The sequence below is a fragment of the Pelophylax lessonae genome (assembly GCF_965119305.1).
Source record: "Pelophylax lessonae genome assembly, chromosome: 12".
Taxonomy (NCBI): Eukaryota; Metazoa; Chordata; class Amphibia; order Anura; family Ranidae; genus Pelophylax; species Pelophylax lessonae.
In genome coordinates, this window is record NC_138779.1 from 44,877,811 (window position 1) to 44,897,654 (window position 19,844).

Consider the following 19,844-nt stretch of genomic DNA (forward strand, 5'->3'; position numbering starts at 1 on the left):
TCTTATGTTTTCTCTGACAAACCCAATTATTTCTCTACCGAATTTACTGAGGGAACTAACCAGATACGGATCTCTATCGAACTTTATAATCAACTATAGTAAGTCGGATGCGATGGGAGTGAGGATGAGTGCGTCACTTCGGCGAACATTACAGACAAATTTTTGCTTTCGTTGGACTAATAGAGCTTTACGCTACTTGGGCACTTATATCCCACCATGTCTATCCAGGGTTTATGATTTGAATTTTCCCCCTTTGATAGCAGAGACACGTATCCTTCTGGAAAAATGGCACACAGGCTTCCACTCGTGGTTTGGCAGATGTAATTTGATAAAGATGAATATTCTGCCTAAACATATCTACCTAATAAGAGCCTTACCGGTGCGGTTACCTGCTCGATACTTCCATCTGATTCATGCTCTATTTATCAAATTCGTCTGGGCAAAGAAAAGACCCCGTTTAGCGCGGAAGCTACTAACCTGGCCAAAAAAGTGTGGTGGTTTAGCTCTCCCGGATATGCAGAAATATTTTCAGGCAGCCCACCTGAGCAGGGTGGTTGACTGGTGTAGACATCATGCACTTAAATTATGGACTAGTATAGAACAAGCACAGACAAATATCCCCCTCAGAGGAGCACTGTGGTGCTATCCAGGTCTACCCTCACAACTAAGACTTCATCCTCTTATAGGTACGACGCTGCGTATAGGCTATCTGGCTAATAGGAGATACTCTATCATTCCCCCCTTCTCTCCATTGCTCCCGGTGATTGCAAACCCTCGTTTTGGGCCTGGATTTTCATCACCAGACCTGATTGCGTTGGGTATAGATGGATATGCCCGAGCTGAGCAATTCCTAGTAGCAGACAATTGGCCGACAGTAGAGACTCTTACGAAACAGGATGGCAATTTTAGGTTAACCTTCTGGTCGGCTCTACAACTGCATCATTTCCTGGGCACCCTGCCAAATTCTGCAGAGTACTCAAGGAGTATGTCTAAATTTGAAGGATACTGTCGGGGAGAAGGAGTGCTATTACATACACTTTCCTTACTATACAACTTATTAAGGCCAGTACCAGATAATTCTGCTTTACCCTGGGTGACCAAGTGGGCAAATGATCTAAATCGTACGTTCACATCAGTACAAATACAGAATATGATCTCGTTGGCTTTTGGAACATCTATCTGTACCAAAACCCAAGAGACCAACTTTAAAGTATTGAACAGGTGGTACTACACACCTCATAAACTCCACAGGATATTCCCAAACACATCAGCGAACTGCTGGAGATGTGGAGGAGAGGATGCAGGGATATTTCATGTTTTCTGGTCCTGTCCGAAACTTGCAGGATATTGGACTGAGGTGAAACTTATTATCCAAAAATTTACGGAATATACTATTCACGAAGATCCGGCTTTTTTCCTGTTCCATCTCTCAGATATTCCCATACAGAGATATGAGAAGTCAGTGGTGCGACATCTGGTCAATGGGGCAAAGGCCTGTATCCCTGCATTATGGAAAAGCCCACATCCTCCTATGATAAAGCACTGGTTACGTAGAGTAGAGGTTATTAATAAAATGGAAGACCTGGTGTTGACATCACAGAGTAAACGTGGATTGTATACTGAGACCTGGGAGCTCTGGAATAGCTTCATCCGGTCAGAAGAGGGGTTTAGGTTGTTGCAGACATGAGTGAAGAGAGGGGGGAGACCTACAGGGATGATGATGGGAAGAGGAGGAGAGGGAACCTTCGGGGGTTTTTTTTTTTTTTTTGGTTTCGTTGTTTTTACTGGCGTTTGTTAAATTGTTTGGGTATGCAAATGGGGTAGTATGGTTGAGACTAGCAAGATATTGGACGCCTTAATGGTGGGAGTGACTATAGATTGTGGTAAGATATATAAATTTAGATCTCCCTGAAGGGATATACAGTAGATGAAATTAAGACTGGAATAGCCTCTTTAGTATGAAGGAGTTTCAATGTTGCTATAGCTGGACAGTGTTGTACTTATCTTTCTTTTGAATTGTTGTAAACCCCTATTTGTGTTTGGAGAAAAATAATAAAAGATATATTTGAAAGAAAATATGCATCATAAATGCACCGCAAAACACGCTGGAAAAATGCATCACATAGATGTGAACATAGATGTGAACCTAGGGGCTTAGAAAAAGCTGCCCCAAGCTTGCTAAAAGCTTTGCAAAAGCTTGCTGTTCACACTGCCCTTATACAAGTCAAAGCCTGTGTGACATTGACCTATAGGCTGGCTGGATGGGGGAATCTATTAGACTTTTTGCATTCAACCCATAGGCAGAATGCAAAAAATCTAATTGTGTATGGCCAGAATTAGCCCCCAAAACGTCACCTGTGGGGCTATTGTACAGTGGTGTGAGCAGAACCTCTTTTAAATTATGTACCTTTGCAGTTTGTATAGTTTTCTTCATTGCACTGAGTCTGGTATGAAAGAGAATTTAGGTTGCCAAAAAGCTTATAGCTGTAAAAAATTTAATATATTGGAGCTTTTACCAATCATTAGATGTGGTGGCTGCATCAGTTTTCTTTTTAAGCTGTTTTCACCTGGTGATCTGGCCAGTAACACCCCTCCTGTATTAGAGTGCCTCCACTCTGGATGAAGGAGCACAGGGGTACAGCAGACAGCAGCATTACCAGTCTGTGGGCAGGGGAGTGTTAGATGTACTAGCAGCTTCAAATACACTAATGTGACGGTATTCACCATCACTGGGAGTGAAAGACAGATACTTAATGGAAACTGAGAATAGGATTTGGATTGCTTCAAATGGGTTCTGTGTTTACACTCATGATAATGTGTATTGTACTTCAATGTCAGAGACAGACAGTCTGTCAATGGCGGACTTTTCCTATTGTCTGTGTATTGAGGCGTGATATGTATTCTGTAAGTCCCATTGTTAATTGTTAATGAACTCACATATAGTTTTTGTCCAGATTGCTAGATAATTAGTTCAGGTTAATTCTATTTCTGTATACAATTCCATCTGCAAATGATAATGTAATCAGGCGACCCCTGACCTGTATGTGGTAATCTGATCAGGAGGGGGATGTCCATGCTGTATATAAACTGTATGCGTTGTTCAATAAAGGAGAAGGTTCCAAAACGTATACAAGCTACGTTGTCGGCTAGCTTTGTATGGGGGCAGCTGGAATGTTTGATATCCTTGTTCAATGCTGAAGGAGGCGGTATACTGACGGAAGCCCACAGACACCGTGTGGGTCGCGCTTCCGTTACAACTAACATATTGAAGCCACACTCCAGCTCACAATTTATAATCAGTTACAGCAAACATTATTTTTCCTTTTGGGATAAAGGTTTTACATTAAAAAATAAAAGCACATCATTGTAAGATTCCCTGCCAGTGTTAAATTATTTGTCTCATCCATGTATAATGATACATTCTTCTGGGGAGCTTGTTCTTTTGAAAAACAACAGATTTTCTGTCTGGATCACCAGATGAAATTAGAAGAAAGAAAGCCTAAAGAAAAAGGAAAACAAATGCAGCCATTATATCTAAGAATTGGTAAGCTGTAATATAATCTTTGCTTTTGGCTTTAATACTGCTTTAACCCCTTCGTGACCAGACATAATAAAAGCTTACATGCCAAGACCAAAGTTAGCAATGGCAGTATGTGTCCGTTAGCCTGCCTGTACTTTATGACTAATTTGCCAGTCTGGCAGCAGCATTGTGTGTGAGGACTTAGAAAGGATTATTGTGGTCACGAAGCTCAGGGACACATGCAAGGTTTCCAACAATAACATTTTTGTTTTTTACTTTTTTTGTCAAGTAAATGTTTTATTGAGCATCAGGATAAGTGGAACAAACAGTATATGCAGAGTGTCACAATCTCATGTCAATGATAACAAGCTACAGAATAGCAAGGTTATAGTAACAATGTAACTCAAGAGATGTAGAGTTAAAGATTATAAGAACATTAGCACACAATGGGGTAGATTTACTAGACTGTGCACTTTGTAAGTGCAGTTGTTTTGGAGCACATGTGGCCCAGCAGGCCATTTCATGTGACCCTCAAGGGCTTTTTTCGGCTGGAAGATGACTCAAAAAAGCTTTTGAGGTTGGGGGGAGATGAGGGCTGTGGAGTGAGATGTGTGCCGAGGTGGAGGATGGAGGAGAGTGGTGTAGAGGTCAGAGCCAAGGAGGGGTGGAAATGAGATGTAGACAGCCTGTGAAAGAGAGCTGAACCCTGCACACTGTGCATAGTACACCACTAACCCCTACACTCTCTATGTAGCGCACTCCTCAACACTGCACTTTGCACTATGTATGTAACACACCCCTGAACCCTGCACACTGTGCATAGGGAACCTCTAACCCCTACACTCTGTATGCAGCGCACTCCTCATTTCTGCACTTTGCACTATGTATGTAACACACCCCTGAACCCTGCACACTCTGCATAGGGCACCCCTAACCCCTACACTCTGTATGCAGCGCACTCCTCAACTCTGCAATCTGCACCATATATGTAACACACCCCTGAACCCTGCACACTCTGCATAGGGCACCCCTAACCCCTACACTCTGTATGCAGCGCACTCCTCAACTCTGCAATCTGCACCATATATGTAACACACCCCTGAACCATGCACACTGTGCATTGTACACCCCTAGCCCCTACACTCTGTATGTAGCCCACTCCTCAACTCTGCACTTTGCACTTTGTGCATAACACACCCTTGAACCCTCCACACTGTGCATAGTACACCCCTAACCCCTACACTTTTTATGTAGCGCACGCACTCCTCAACTCTGCACTTTGCACGTAACACAACCCTGAACCCTCATCACTGTGCATAGTACACCCCAAACCCCTACACTCTGTATGCAGCGCACTCCTGAACTCTGCACTTTGCACTATGTACGTAACACACCCCTGAACCCTGTACACTGTGCATAGGGCACCCCTAACCCCTACACTCTGTATGCAGCGCACTCCTCAACTCTGCACTTTGCATTATGTACGTAACACACCCTTGAACCCTCCACACTGTGCATAGTACACCCCTAACCCCTACACTTTGTATGTAGTGCATGCACTCCTCAACTCTGCACTTTGTACGTAACACAACCCTGAACCCTCCTCACTATGACTAGTACACCCATAACCCCTACACTCTGTATGCAGCACACTCCTCAACTCTGCACTTTGCACCATGTATGTAACACACCCTTGAACCCTCCACACTGTGCATAGTACACCCCTAACCCCTACACTCTGGCTACACCCACCATTCAATGCCATTCAGCAAGGGAGTGTGGTTGAGTTCCTGCACCTATTTTCTGAGAAAAAAAGCCCTGCATAAATTCATATATATATTTTTTTTTTGCCCTTTGAGGGCAACCGTAATGCTGATGTAGCCCGTGATAAAATTGAGTTTGACACCTCTGCTCTAGAGCAGTCTGTCTTGTCTGCAGCTTCTCCTGTGTTCCTGAACCTGAGACCTGTTGTATCCAGTTTGATTCCTGTTGGACCTCCTGGCTTGTCTCTCACCTCACTTTTCTGCTGCCCGCCCTAACCTCGGCTTGTTTGTGATCACTCTTCTGCCTTATCCTTTTCTGTTTATCTGCCACTGGATCCGGACCTGTTCACCTCCTGGCGGGGCAAACCTGAGGACCGTGACCTGGTGCTATACACACAGCAAAATCCATCCTCACCATCAGAGGCTATGGTGAAGACCTGTTGGCACTTAGATTCCGCACCTCGGGTTAGCCTGTGTCTAATGCCTGGGTGACTCTTCTGTGCTCCATCCCTCGGTGAGCTAGAGGCTACCCTCTACACGTCAGGCTCGCCTCCAGAGTCCTGACAGCAGCCCAGTCTCCGAAGGGAGGGGATCATGCTCTGCTTCAGTATGTCACAGTACAGTTGGCATTTGTGGTTCCCTCAATGAACTGTAGCTCCCCAGTGCCGGCAGCACCCATGCAGCCCCAGACCTTGACATTCCCACCACCATGCTTGACTGTAGGCAAGACACAGTTGTCTTTGTACTCCTCACCTGGTTACCGCCACACACACTGAACCAAATAAGTTTATCTAGGTCTCATCCGGCCACAGGACATTATTTCAGTAATCCATGTCTTTAGTCTGCTTGTCTTCAGCAAACTGTTTGTGGGCTTTCTTAGGCATCACATTTAGAAGAGGCTTCCTTCTGGGACGACAGCCATGCAGACCAATTTGATGCAGTGTGCGGCGTGTGGTCTTAGCACTGACAGGCTGACCCCCCACCCCACCAACCTCTGCAGCAATGCTGGCAGCACTCATACGTCTATTTCCCAAAGACAACCTCTCGATATGATGTTGAGCACGTGCACTCAACTTCTTTGGTCGACCATGGCGAGGCCTGTTCTGAGGGGAACCTGTCCTGTTAAACCGCTGTATGGTCTTGGTCACCGTGCTGCAGCTCAGTTTCAGGGTCTTGGCAATGTTTTTATAGCCTAGGCCATCTTTATGTAGAGCAAAAATTCATTTTTTTAGATCCTCTGGGAGTTCTTTGCCATAAGGTGCTGTGTTGAACGTTCAGTGACCAGTATGAGAGAGTGAGAGCGATAACACCAAATTTAACACACCTGCTCGCCATTCACACCTGAGACCTTGTAACACTAACGAGTCACATGAAACCGGGGAGGGAAAATGGCTAATTAGGCCCAATTTTTGACATTTTCACTTAGGGGTGTACTCACTTTTATTGCCAGTGGTTTAGACATTAATGGCTGTGTGTTGAGTTATTTTGAGGGGACAGCAAATTGACACTGTTATACAAGCTGTACACTCACTACTTTACATTGTAGCAAAGTGTAATTTCTTCAGTGTTGTCACATGAAAGGGTATAATAAAATATTTACAAAAAAATGTGAGGGGTGTACTCACGTTTGTGAGATACTGTATATAAGGACCTGAGACTGACAGGTAAAGTACAATATAGTCTACATATAAAATTACCTTCTCATTCAAATGTGTTGCTTTAACCACTTTACGACCGCTCACTGCGGCACAGTGGCTTGTTCCCATCCAGCGACGTACACCTACGTCGCTGGACTCCTCCCCTTGTGGGCGGCACTCGCGTGTCGCCGGAGGCTCGCTCCCGCTGTATTCAGTCACAGCGGGAGTCGGGCCAGGGTAGGAGTGGTGGCGATCGCCGCTGCTCTTCCCCAATCGTCGGGGAATCGAGTTTGGAGATCCGCCCGCTTGTGTAAACAAAGCGGGAGGATCTCCTAAGTGACAGACAGTGACAGATTGCAGGGTTCAGCATAGCTGAACATGCGATCTGTCCCTGTGTCACTCAGTCACCTCCCCCCACACATGTTAGTAAGCACCAGGCATACATTAACCCCTCCCTCTCCAATAAAATTAACCCCTTCCCTGCCAGTGTCATTTTTACAGTAACAGTGCATATGTATAGCACTGATTACTGTAGTAATGTCACTGGTACCCCCAAAAGTGTCAAAAATGTCAGTCAAGGGTCTGATGTGTCTGCCGCAATGTCGCAGTCCCTCAAAAAAATCGCAGATCGCCGCCATTACTCGTTAAAAAAAAAACACCAAAAATGACAAAAATCTTTCCCTTAGTTAGTAAACGCAATAACCTTTGCGCAAACCAATCAAAATACGCTTATTGCTATTTTATTTACCAAACATAGGTAGCATAAAACAAATTGGCCAAAAATTTAAAAAAAATAGATTTTTACATTTTTTTGGGGGGAGAATTTCATAAAAAAAAAAATGTGAAAAATATTGTTATTTTTTCAAAATTTACGCTATTTTTTTGTTTATAGCGCAAAAAGTAAAAATCGCACAGGTGATCAAATATCACCAAAAGAAAGCTCTGTTTGTGGGAAAAAAAGGACTTAAATTTTGTTTGGGTACGGCGTTGCACGACCGCGCAATTGTCAGTTAAATTCGCACAGTGCCGAATCGCAAAAAGTGGCCTGGACGTAAGACAGCAAAATCCTCCGGTGGTAAAGTGGTTAAGGGCAATATTCAGAGGGTGACAGCGAGTTCTGACAAGTAGGAGTTCAGTAGCTGTGGCATACATATGTCTTGGGGATTCAGGGGTCATTAGTCTGGGGAGTAAAAGTGGTCATTTGTCTTGGGGATACATGTATTAACAGTCTGGGGAGTACAGGTATCATCAATATGGGGGGGGGGGGGGGGGGATGGTACAAGGTGTCATCAATATATCCGTTTGGGTGGTACCAATGTCAGCAATCATGGAAAGTTCAAGTGGCCATTAGTCTGGGGAAAACAGCTGCATTAGTCTGGGGGGTATAGGTATCCTAATTATAAGGCTCTGGAAATATGAAGCTCCCACATAGAAGTTTCTTGTATATTTATTACACAAAATATTTATTTGGGAGAGTTTTATTATTATTATTCATGACAGTAATGTGTCTCTTTGAAATCAGTGTGCAGCAAAACAATGCTTTGAGTTGAGGGGTCTCTTCAAGGTGTTGTACTTCTCTTCCCTCACTCTGCAGGACCTAAACACCATCCCAGCACCTTTCTTGCTATAGGAGCCGTAAGTAGTTGGGATCACCACTGAGACCATCTGAGCTCTGGTGCCCACCTGATCTAATGTTCCTGGGCCTGGTACCCACCTTAACTGAGGCCCCCTGGTCTGGTACCTGCCTGATCTTATGACCCCTTGCCTTATGTCCACTAGACCTATGCCCCCTGGACTGGTGTCTGTCTAATCTGAAGCTCCCTGATCTTTTAACAACCTGATCTAATGATCCCTTGTTAGGTGCCCACCTGGACTGATGCCTCCTGATATGGTACTTGCCTGATCTGATGCCCCTTGGTCTGGTACCTGCTTAATCCTATGCCCCCCAGTCTGGATGCCTACCTGATCTGATACATGGTGATCTGGTGCCCACCTGATCTGATACCCCTGGTCTAGTGCCTTTCTGGTCTGATAATGCCCTGTAGTCTGATGCTTGCCTGATCTGATGCTCTATGCTATAGTGCCTGCCTGATTTGTTCTCCCTTGATCCAGTACTCACCTTTTCTGATACCCCCTGGCCTGGTACCTGCTTGATCAGACAGCCCCCCAGTCTGGTGTCCGTCTGATCTTATGCACCCTGGTCTGATGCCTGCCTGATCTGATTATGCCCCCTGGTCTGGTGCTCACCTGATCTAATTCTCCTCGGTCTGGTGCCTGCCCGATATGATGCCACCCCTTCTGGTGTCACCTGATCAGATGCCCCCTCATCTGGTGCCCAACTGATCTAATGCCCCCTTGTCTGGTGCCCACCTGATCTAATGCCCCCTCATCTGGTGCCCACCTGATCTGATGTTCCCTGGTCTGCTGCTTGCCTGATCTAATGCACCATGGTCTGGTGTCCCCAGCTTATCTGATGTTCCCAGTCTTGTTTGTGCCTGAAGTGATGCCCCCCTATCTATGCCATATAACTAATAATTGTCTTAAAAGTGCTAACAGCAGGAAGGTGACATTGTTAGGATCTTGAAAAGTTTTTTAGTTTCTTGGTGAACTTCCTCTTGCTCGGCAGAACTTTCCTATCTTCCCTGAGCCTCCTCTGCGACATTTGATGGAGAAATTATCTATTAGCCACAGGAAATAATTATAACCTGTCAGTGACCCCAGCCCTCAGCATAATCGGGGTCACCACAGCTCTGGGCTATTAACTGATGAGAGAAGACAAGCCACTCTGATGTAACCTTCTACTTATTTCTCTTTTTAGTAACTTTCTGCCATTTTTTGATTTCTTTATTTCGTGACGAGATTTTGATAAATTGCCCTCCTCTATAGGCACAGTACGCCAGCAAGATCATTGAGGACATATTCTGTATCATTTCCAGTATTTTGTAGTATTTTCATCAGCATACATTTTTCTGTAGCTAAGCAACAATTCCTTGGGTCTCCAGCAGAATAACTTAGAAGAGAAGGTATCATGAACTTCTCATATCAGGAAACTTTAAAAACCTAAAGTAGTTATAAAGGCAAAAGGTTTTTTTTACCTTAATGCATTCTCTGAATTAGGGAAAAAAAACTTCTTTGATCAGCTTCCCTCCAAATCCCAATCTAAGTACTAATAATAATAAATTAAATAAACAATAATTAATTAGCCCAATCTCAATCCAGCGCTGTGCCAAAAAGAAGCAGCACTGCTCTCTCTCTTCTCACAGGACTCAGTGAGAGCAGCGGGAGCCATTGTACATTACATAATTACAGAAATAAAAATCCCCAAAAAACTTCCTCTTTGTAAATCCATAGTCAATCGTGATGCCTACAGCTGGGCGACTGACCAGAAAAAAGAAACCCAATGAAACCGGCGCACAGGACTGAACCCAACAGTACACATGACTCTCAGAGCTCTCATCAGCTATATAGGGAACGGAACCAGGATAGTGGTGATATAAATTACTAAATATGGCCATGGATATGTCTGCTCAATGTCATTGCTGAAATGTGGCCAGTGGCATCACTGCTATTACCCCCTTTGGGCCAGGAATTCCCAGTGACGTCAGTTGTTCTAGGAATGCAGTGGGTGCCAACAGCCTCGGCTTTCTTAGGAACCAGTGACAACGGGAGGCTTTCATATGAGGAAGTAGTATAGAATAGTAGAAATACAGCTTTTATATTTGAGTTTAGGCTCCCGCAGTACAGGGGGCTGAATGGGGCAGTAGCGCAGGTGTTCGGCCGACTGCCAACATTCTGTACTGTCCCTGGTCTTCAGGGTAAAGCTGGTGCACATATGGGTGGAGAAAATTTCACAGCTTGGTTTCAGGCATTATAACGAGAGCCACCAATAGTGTGGTACAGGCGGTACCCCCATACTATAGTTTGGTACAGGCAGTACTCATATCTAGGGTTGAGCGAACACCTAGATGTCCGTGTTCGACGGGTTCGGCCGAACTTTAAAAAAAAGTCCGGGTCCGTGTCCCGGACTTTTACCGAACTTTTCCCGGACACCGAACCCCATTGAAGTCAATGGGGACCCGAACTTTAAGGCACTAAAATGGCTCTAAAACACCAAAGGAAAGGGCTAGAGTGCTGCAAATGGCAGCAAAACGTAATTAAGAGCATGGCAAGTGCTCTGCAAACAAATGTGGATAGGGAAATAACTTAAAACAACAAAAAAAAACAGAAAAATAAAACAATGTTCTTCTTCATCTCTGAAGGACGAGGCCCATATGGAGTAGGAGGGAGGTTGAGGTGGTGGTGGATGTGGCGGTGACATAGGCGTGCGCACAGGGTGTGCTGGGTGTGCCTGGGCACACCCTAATCACCTAGGGCACATAGCATTGCCAGTGAGGAGATGGGAAAGATCTCCCTGGGACCTGCTCTGCTCTATTTCTCCTTGCCTACAGGTACATGGCCCCGATACATTACTCTCCCTGCTGGCAAACACATGCATGTGTATTTCAACTTTGGGGTGCACACCTTAATGCAATAGGCTGCGCACACCTATGGGCGGTGTAGGTGGAAGCGGCGGTGGAGGAGGACCAGGGCCGGATTAACAGCATCATGGGCTTGGTGCTGAGGATTTTGAAGGGCCTTAAGGGCCGTGCCTTGCCATGCACCCAGAGGAGGAAGGGTGCAGCCATGCATGCCTAATTCAACATGGGATGCTGTCTCTGAAGCCCATAAACACATCCATGCATCGCCAACTGTCCCTCCTTGTCCGGCCTTCACGCTGTGTGGGGAGGTTCTGAGGGTGCTGCCTGGGGAAGCGAGCATAGAAGCCAGACTTCTGTGTTTACAAGTGACAGAAGAGCGGTAACAGTGAATATGGCCAACCCGGGGCCTATATAAAAGGTAGGGGCCTGGAGCTGCAGCTCCAATAGCCCCTACATTAATCTGGCCCTGAGGAGGAGGACGAGGTAGCCAACACTGCTTCTTTTCAAAAATTTTAAATGAGGGTACACCCCAAAAGAGTGAGAAAGAGCAAAAATGGAACAATGGGTGGGTAAGGTCGGTATCCATTGCTATTCTGCATAAGGTACGGAAAAGTCCCGTGGGATCCATGCCTGGTTCATTTTAATGAACGTGAGCTTGTCCACATTGTCTCTGGACAGGCGGCTGCGCTTGTCTGTTATAACGCCCCCAGCCGTGCTAAATACCCGTTCAGATAATACACTGGCTGCAGGGCACGCCAGCACCTCCAAGGCGTAAAGGGCAAGCTCAAGCCATGTGCCCAATTTGGAGACCCAGAAGTTGAAGGGGGCAGACCCGTCATTCACTACATGTAGGCGTGTGCACACATACTGCTCCACCATGTTGGTAAAATGCTGCCTCCTGCTAAGACGTTCCATCTGAGCTGCTGGTGCTGCTGTTTGTTGTGGCGTGCTGACAAAGCTTTTCCACATTTCGGCCATGCTAACCCTGCCTTCTGAGGTGCTGGCGGTGCCCTGGTTGCGTTGGCGACCTCCTCCTCCTCCTCCTCTGCCTTGTGCTTCCACTGTGGCCCCGCTGTCAGATGGGAATGCCAGCAGCATGGCGTCTACCAGCGTGCGCTTGTACTCGCGCATCTTGCGATCGCGCTCCAGTGAGTGAATTAAGGACGGTACGTTGTCCTTGTAACGGGGATCCAGCAGCGTGGCCACCCAGTAATCAGCACAAGTTAGAATGTGGGCAACTCGGCGGTCGTTGTGGAGACACTGCAGCATGTAATCGCTCATGTGTGCCAGGCTGCCCAGAGGCAACGAAAGGCTGTCCTCTGTGGGAGGTGTATCGTCCGTGTCCTCTGTATCCCCCCAGCCACGCACCAGTGATGGCCATGAGCTGGCCTGGGTGCCACCCTGCTGTGAACATGGTTCCATCTCCTCCTCCAGCTCCTCCTCCTCCTCATCCTCCTCATCCTCCAGAACTGTGCCCCTGCTGGACAATTGCGTCCCTGGCGTTTGCGTGTGCAGGAACCCACCCTCGGAGCCCCTTGCGAATGACTGCCCTGAAAGCCTTGGAAATGTTACCTCTTCATCCTCCTCCTCCTCCTCATCCTGTGCCACATCCTCTTCCATCATCGCCCGAATTGTTTTTTCAAGGAGGCATAGAAGTGGGATAGTTAAGCTGAGAACGGCGTCATTGCCACTGGCCATGTTGGTGGAGTACTCAAAACAGCGCAACAAGGCACACAGGTCTCGCATGGAGGCCCAGTTAAATTAAATAGCGGAATAGAAAATATGATCCAAAAAAAGTGTATGTATATCACACGTACACAACCACACTGGGCCCCAATTACTATTGTTTGTACCCCTAAAAGGCTAGATGAGGAGTAGGGGGAGTATGGAACAGGCAGCACCCTCAAACCTTCAGAAGTATGAGATGAACCCCAACAACTTGGAAAGGTGGATCTCTCTCACACGTACCGACACAGACTATCCCGCAATTCAATTGATCCTCAAAGGTTTTTATTGAATAGCGGAATAGGAAATATGATCAAAAAAAGTGTATGTATCTCGCACGTACACAACCACACTAGGCCCCAATTACTATTGTTTGTACCCCTAAAAGGCTAGATGAGGAGTAGGGGGGGTATGGAACAGGCAGCACCCTCAAACCTTCAGAAGTATGAGATGAACCCCAACAACTTGGAAAGGTGGATCTCTCTCACACGTACCGACACAGACTATCCCCCAATTTAACTGATCCCCAAAGGTTTTTGATTAAATAGCGGAATAGAAAATATGATCCCAAAAAAGTGTATGTATATCACACGTACACAACCACACTGGGCCCCAATTACTATTGTTTGTACCCCTAAAAGGCTAGATGAGGAGTAGGGGGAGTATGGAACAGGCAGCACCCTCAAACCTTCAGAAGTATGAGATGAACCCCAACAACTTGGAAAGGTGGATCTCTCTCACACGTACCAACACAGACTATCCCCCAATTTAACTGATCCCCAAAGGTTTTTGATTAAATAGCGGAATAGAAAATATGATCCAAAAAAAGTGTATGTATATCACACGTACACAACCACACTAGGCCCCAATTACTATTGTTTGTACCCCTAAAAGGCTAGATGAGGAGTAGGGGGAGTATGGAACAGGCAGCACCCTCAAACCTTCAGAAGTATGAGATGAACCCCAACAACTTGGAAAGGTGGATCTCTCTCACACGTACCGACACAGACTATCCCGCAATTCAATTGATCCTCAAAGGTTTTTATTGAATAGCGGAATAGGAAATATGATCAAAAAAAGTGTATGTATCTCGCACGTACACAACCACACTAGGCCCCAATTACTATTGTTTGTACCCCTAAAAGGCTAGATGAGGAGTAGGGGGAGTATGGAACAGGCAGCACCCTCAAACCTTCAGAAGTATGAGATGAACCCCAACAACTTGGAAAGGTGGATCTCTCTCACACGTACCGACACAGACTATCCCCCAATTTAACTGATCCCCAAAGGTTTTTGATTAAATAGCGGAATAGAAAATATGATCCAAAAAAAGTGTATGTATATCACACGTACACAACCACACTAGGCCCCAATTACTATTGTTTGTACCCCTAAAAGGCTAGGAGTAGGGGGAGTATGGAACAGGCAGCACCCTCAAACCTTCAGAAGTATGAGATGAACCCCAACAACTTGGAAAGGTGGATCTCTCTCACACGTACCAACACAGACTATCCCCCAATTTAACTGATCCCCAAAGGTTTTTGATTAAATAGCGGAATAGAAAATATGATCCCAAAAAAGTGTATGTATATCACACGTACACAACCACACTAGGCCCCAATTACTATTGTTTGTACCCCTAAAAGGCTAGGAGTAGGGGGAGTATGGAACAGGCAGCACCCTCAAACCTTCAGAAGTATGAGATGAACCCCAACAACTTGGAAAGGTGGATCTCTCTCACACGTACCAACACAGACTATCCCCCAATTTAACTGATCCCCAAAGGTTTTTGATTAAATAGCGGAATAGAAAATATGATCCCAAAAAAGTGTATGTATATCACACGTACACAACCACACTAGGCCCCAATTACTATTGTTTGTACCCCTAAAAGGCTAGGAGTAGGGGGAGTATGGAACAGGCAGCACCCTCAAACCTTCAGAAGTATGAGATGAACCCCAACAACTTGGAAAGGTGGATCTCTCTCACACGTACCAACACAGACTATCCCCCAATTTAACTGATCCCCAAAGGTTTTTGATTAAATAGCGGAATAGAAAATATGATCCCAAAAAAGTGTATGTATATCACACGTACACAACCACACTAGGCCCCAATTACTATTGTTTGTACCCCTAAAAGGCTAGGAGTAGGGGGAGTATGGAACAGGCAGCACCCTCAAACCTTCAGAAGTATGAGATGAACCCCAACAACTTGGAAAGGTGGATCTCTCTCACACGTACCAACACAGACTATCCCCCAATTTAACTGATCCCCAAAGGTTTTTGATTAAATAGCGGAATAGAAAATATGATCCCAAAAAAGTGTATGTATATCACACGTACACAACCACACTAGGCCCCAATTACTATTGTTTGTACCCCTAAAAGGCTAGGAGTAGGGGGAGTATGGAACAGGCAGCACCCTCAAACCTTCAGAAGTATGAGATGAACCCCAACAACTTGGAAAGGTGGATCTCTCTCACACGTACCAACACAGACTATCCCCCAATTTAACTGATCCCCAAAGGTTTTTGATTAAATAGCGGAATAGAAAATATGATCCCAAAAAAGTGTATGTATATCACACGTACACAACCACACTAGGCCCCAATTACTATTGTTTGTACCCCTAAAAGGCTAGGAGTAGGGGGGAGTATGGAACAGGCAGCACCCTCAAACCTTCAGAAGTATGAGATGAACCCCAACAACTTGGAAAGGTGGATCTCTCTCACACGTACCAACACAGACTATCCCCCAATTTAACTGATCCCCAAAGGTTTTTGATTAAATAGCGGAATAGAAAATATGATCCCAAAAAAGTGTATGTATATCACACGTACACAACCACACTAGGCCCCAATTACTATTGTTTGTACCCCTAAAAGGCTAGGAGTAGGGGGAGTATGGAACAGGCAGCACCCTCAAACCTTCAGAAGTATGAGATGAACCCCAACAACTTGGAAAGGTGGATCTCTCTCACACGTACCAACACAGACTATCCCCCAATTTAACTGATCCCCAAAGGTTTTTGATTAAATAGCGGAATAGAAAATATGATCCCAAAAAAGTGTATGTATATCACACGTACACAACCACACTAGGCCCCAATTACTATTGTTTGTACCCCTAAAAGGCTAGGAGTAGGGGGAGTATGGAACAGGCAGCACCCTCAAACCTTCAGAAGTATGAGATGAACCCCAACAACTTGGAAAGGTGGATCTCTCTCACACGTACCAACACAGACTATCCCCCAATTTAACTGATCCCCAAAGGTTTTTGATTAAATAGCGGAATAGAAAATATGATCCCAAAAAAGTGTATGTATATCACACGTACACAACCACACTAGGCCCCAATTACTATTGTTTGTACCCCTAAAAGGCTAGGAGTAGGGGGGAGTATGGAACAGGCAGCACCCTCAAACCTTCAGAAGTATGAGATGAACCCCAACAACTTGGAAAGGTGGATCTCTCTCACACGTACCAACACAGACTATCCCCCAATTTAACTGATCCCCAAAGGTTTTTGATTAAATAGCGGAATAGAAAATATGATCCCAAAAAAGTGTATGTATATCACACGTACACAACCACACTAGGCCCCAATTACTATTGTTTGTACCCCTAAAAGGCTAGGAGTAGGGGGAGTATGGAACAGGCAGCACCCTCAAACCTTCAGAAGTATGAGATGAACCCCAACAACTTGGAAAGGTGGATCTCTCTCACACGTACCAACACAGACTATCCCCCAATTTAACTGATCCCCAAAGGTTTTTGATTAAATAGCGGAATAGAAAATATGATCCCAAAAAAGTGTATGTATATCACACGTACACAACCACACTAGGCCCCAATTACTATTGTTTGTACCCCTAAAAGGCTAGGAGTAGGGGGAGTATGGAACAGGCAGCACCCTCAAACCTTCAGAAGTATGAGATGAACCCCAACAACTTGGAAAGGTGGATCTCTCTCACACGTACCAACACAGACTATCCCCCAATTTAACTGATCCCCAAAGGTTTTTGATTAAATAGCGGAATAGAAAATATGATCCCAAAAAAGTGTATGTATATCACACGTACACAACCACACTAGGCCCCAATTACTATTGTTTGTACCCCTAAAAGGCTAGGAGTAGGGGGAGTATGGAACAGGCAGCACCCTCAAACCTTCAGAAGTATGAGATGAACCCCAACAACTTGGAAAGGTGGATCTCTCTCACACGTACCAACACAGACTATCCCCCAATTTAACTGATCCCCAAAGGTTTTTGATTAAATAGCGGAATAGAAAATATGATCCCAAAAAAGTGTATGTATATCACACGTACACAACCACACTAGGCCCCAATTACTATTGTTTGTACCCCTAAAAGGCTAGGAGTAGGGGGGAGTATGGAACAGGCAGCACCCTCAAACCTTCAGAAGTATGAGATGAACCCCAACAACTTGGAAAGGTGGATCTCTCTCACACGTACCAACACAGACTATCCCCCAATTTAACTGATCCCCAAAGGTTTTTGATTAAATAGCGGAATAGAAAATATGATCCCAAAAAAGTGTATGTATATCACACGTACACAACCACACTAGGCCCCAATTACTATTGTTTGTACCCCTAAAAGGCTAGGAGTAGGGGGAGTATGGAACAGGCAGCACCCTCAAACCTTCAGAAGTATGAGATGAACCCCAACAACTTGGAAAGGTGGATCTCTCTCACACGTACCAACACAGACTATCCCCCAATTTAACTGATCCCCAAAGGTTTTTGATTAAATAGCGGAATAGAAAATATGATCCCAAAAAAGTGTATGTATATCACACGTACACAACCACACTAGGCCCCAATTACTATTGTTTGTACCCCTAAAAGGCTAGGAGTAGGGGGAGTATGGAACAGGCAGCACCCTCAAACCTTCAGAAGTATGAGATGAACCCCAACAACTTGGAAAGGTGGATCTCTCTCACACGTACCAACACAGACTATCCCCCAATTTAACTGATCCCCAAAGGTTTTTGATTAAATAGCGGAATAGAAAATATGATCCCAAAAAAGTGTATGTATATCACACGTACACAACCACACTAGGCCCCAATTACTATTGTTTGTACCCCTAAAAGGCTAGGAGTAGGGGGGAGTATGGAACAGGCAGCACCCTCAAACCTTCAGAAGTATGAGATGAACCCCAACAACTTGGAAAGGTGGATCTCTCTCACACGTACCAACACAGACTATCCCCCAATTTAACTGATCCCCAAAGGTTTTTGATTAAATAGCGGAATAGAAAATATGATCCCAAAAAAGTGTATGTATATCACACGTACACAACCACACTAGGCCCCAATTACTATTGTTTGTACCCCTAAAAGGCTAGGAGTAGGGGGAGTATGGAACAGGCAGCACCCTCAAACCTTCAGAAGTATGAGATGAACCCCAACAACTTGGAAAGGTGGATCTCTCTCACACGTACCAACACAGACTATCCCCCAATTTAACTGATCCCCAAAGGTTTTTGATTAAATAGCGGAATAGAAAATATGATCCCAAAAAAGTGTATGTATATCACACGTACACAACCACACTAGGCCCCAATTACTATTGTTTGTACCCCTAAAAGGCTAGGAGTAGGGGGAGTATGGAACAGGCAGCACCCTCAAACCTTCAGAAGTATGAGATGAACCCCAACAACTTGGAAAGGTGGATCTCTCTCACACGTACCAACACAGACTATCCCCCAATTTAACTGATCCCCAAAGGTTTTTGATTAAATAGCGGAATAGAAAATATGATCCCAAAAAAGTGTATGTATATCACACGTACACAACCACACTAGGCCCCAATTACTATTGTTTGTACCCCTAAAAGGCTAGATGAGGAGTAGGGGGAGTATGGAACAGGCAGCACCCTCAAACCTTCAGAAGTATGAGATTGTGTTCACTGTACCCCACAAAGATTGAGTTCACTGCACCCCACAATGATTGTGTTCACTGCACCCCACAAAGATTGTGTTCACTGCACCTCACAAAGATTGTGTTCACTGTACCCCCCAAAGATTGTGTTCACTGCACCCCACAAAGATTCTGTTCACTGTACCCCACAAAGATTGTGTTCACTGCACCCCAAAAAGATTGTGTTCACTGCACCCCAAAAAGGATGTTGTTCACTGCACCCCAAAAAGGATGTTGTTCACTCCACCCCAAAAAGATTGTGTTCACTGCACCCCACAAAGATTGTGTTCACTGCACCCCAAAAAGATTGTGTTCACTGCACCCCAAAAATGATTTTGTTCACTGCACCCCAAAAAGGATTTTGTTCACTGCACCCCAAAAAGGATGTTGTTCACTCCACCCCAAAAAGATTGTGTTCACTGCACCCCAAAAAGATTGTGTTCACTGCACCCCACAAAGGATTTTGTTCACTGCACCCCAAAAAGATTGTGTTCACTGCACCCCAAAAAGGATGTTGTTCACTGCACCCCAAAAAGGATTTTGTTCACTGCACCCCAAAAAGATTGTGTTCACTGCACCCCACAAAGGATTTTGTTCACTGCACCCCACAAAGATTGTGTTCACTGCACACCAAAAAGGATTGTGTTCACTGCACCCCAAAAAGATTTTGTTCACTGCACCCCAAAAAGATTGTGTTCACTGCAGCCCAAAAAGATTGTGTTCACTGCAGCCCAAAAAGATTGTGTTCACTGCAGCCCAAAAAGATTGTGTT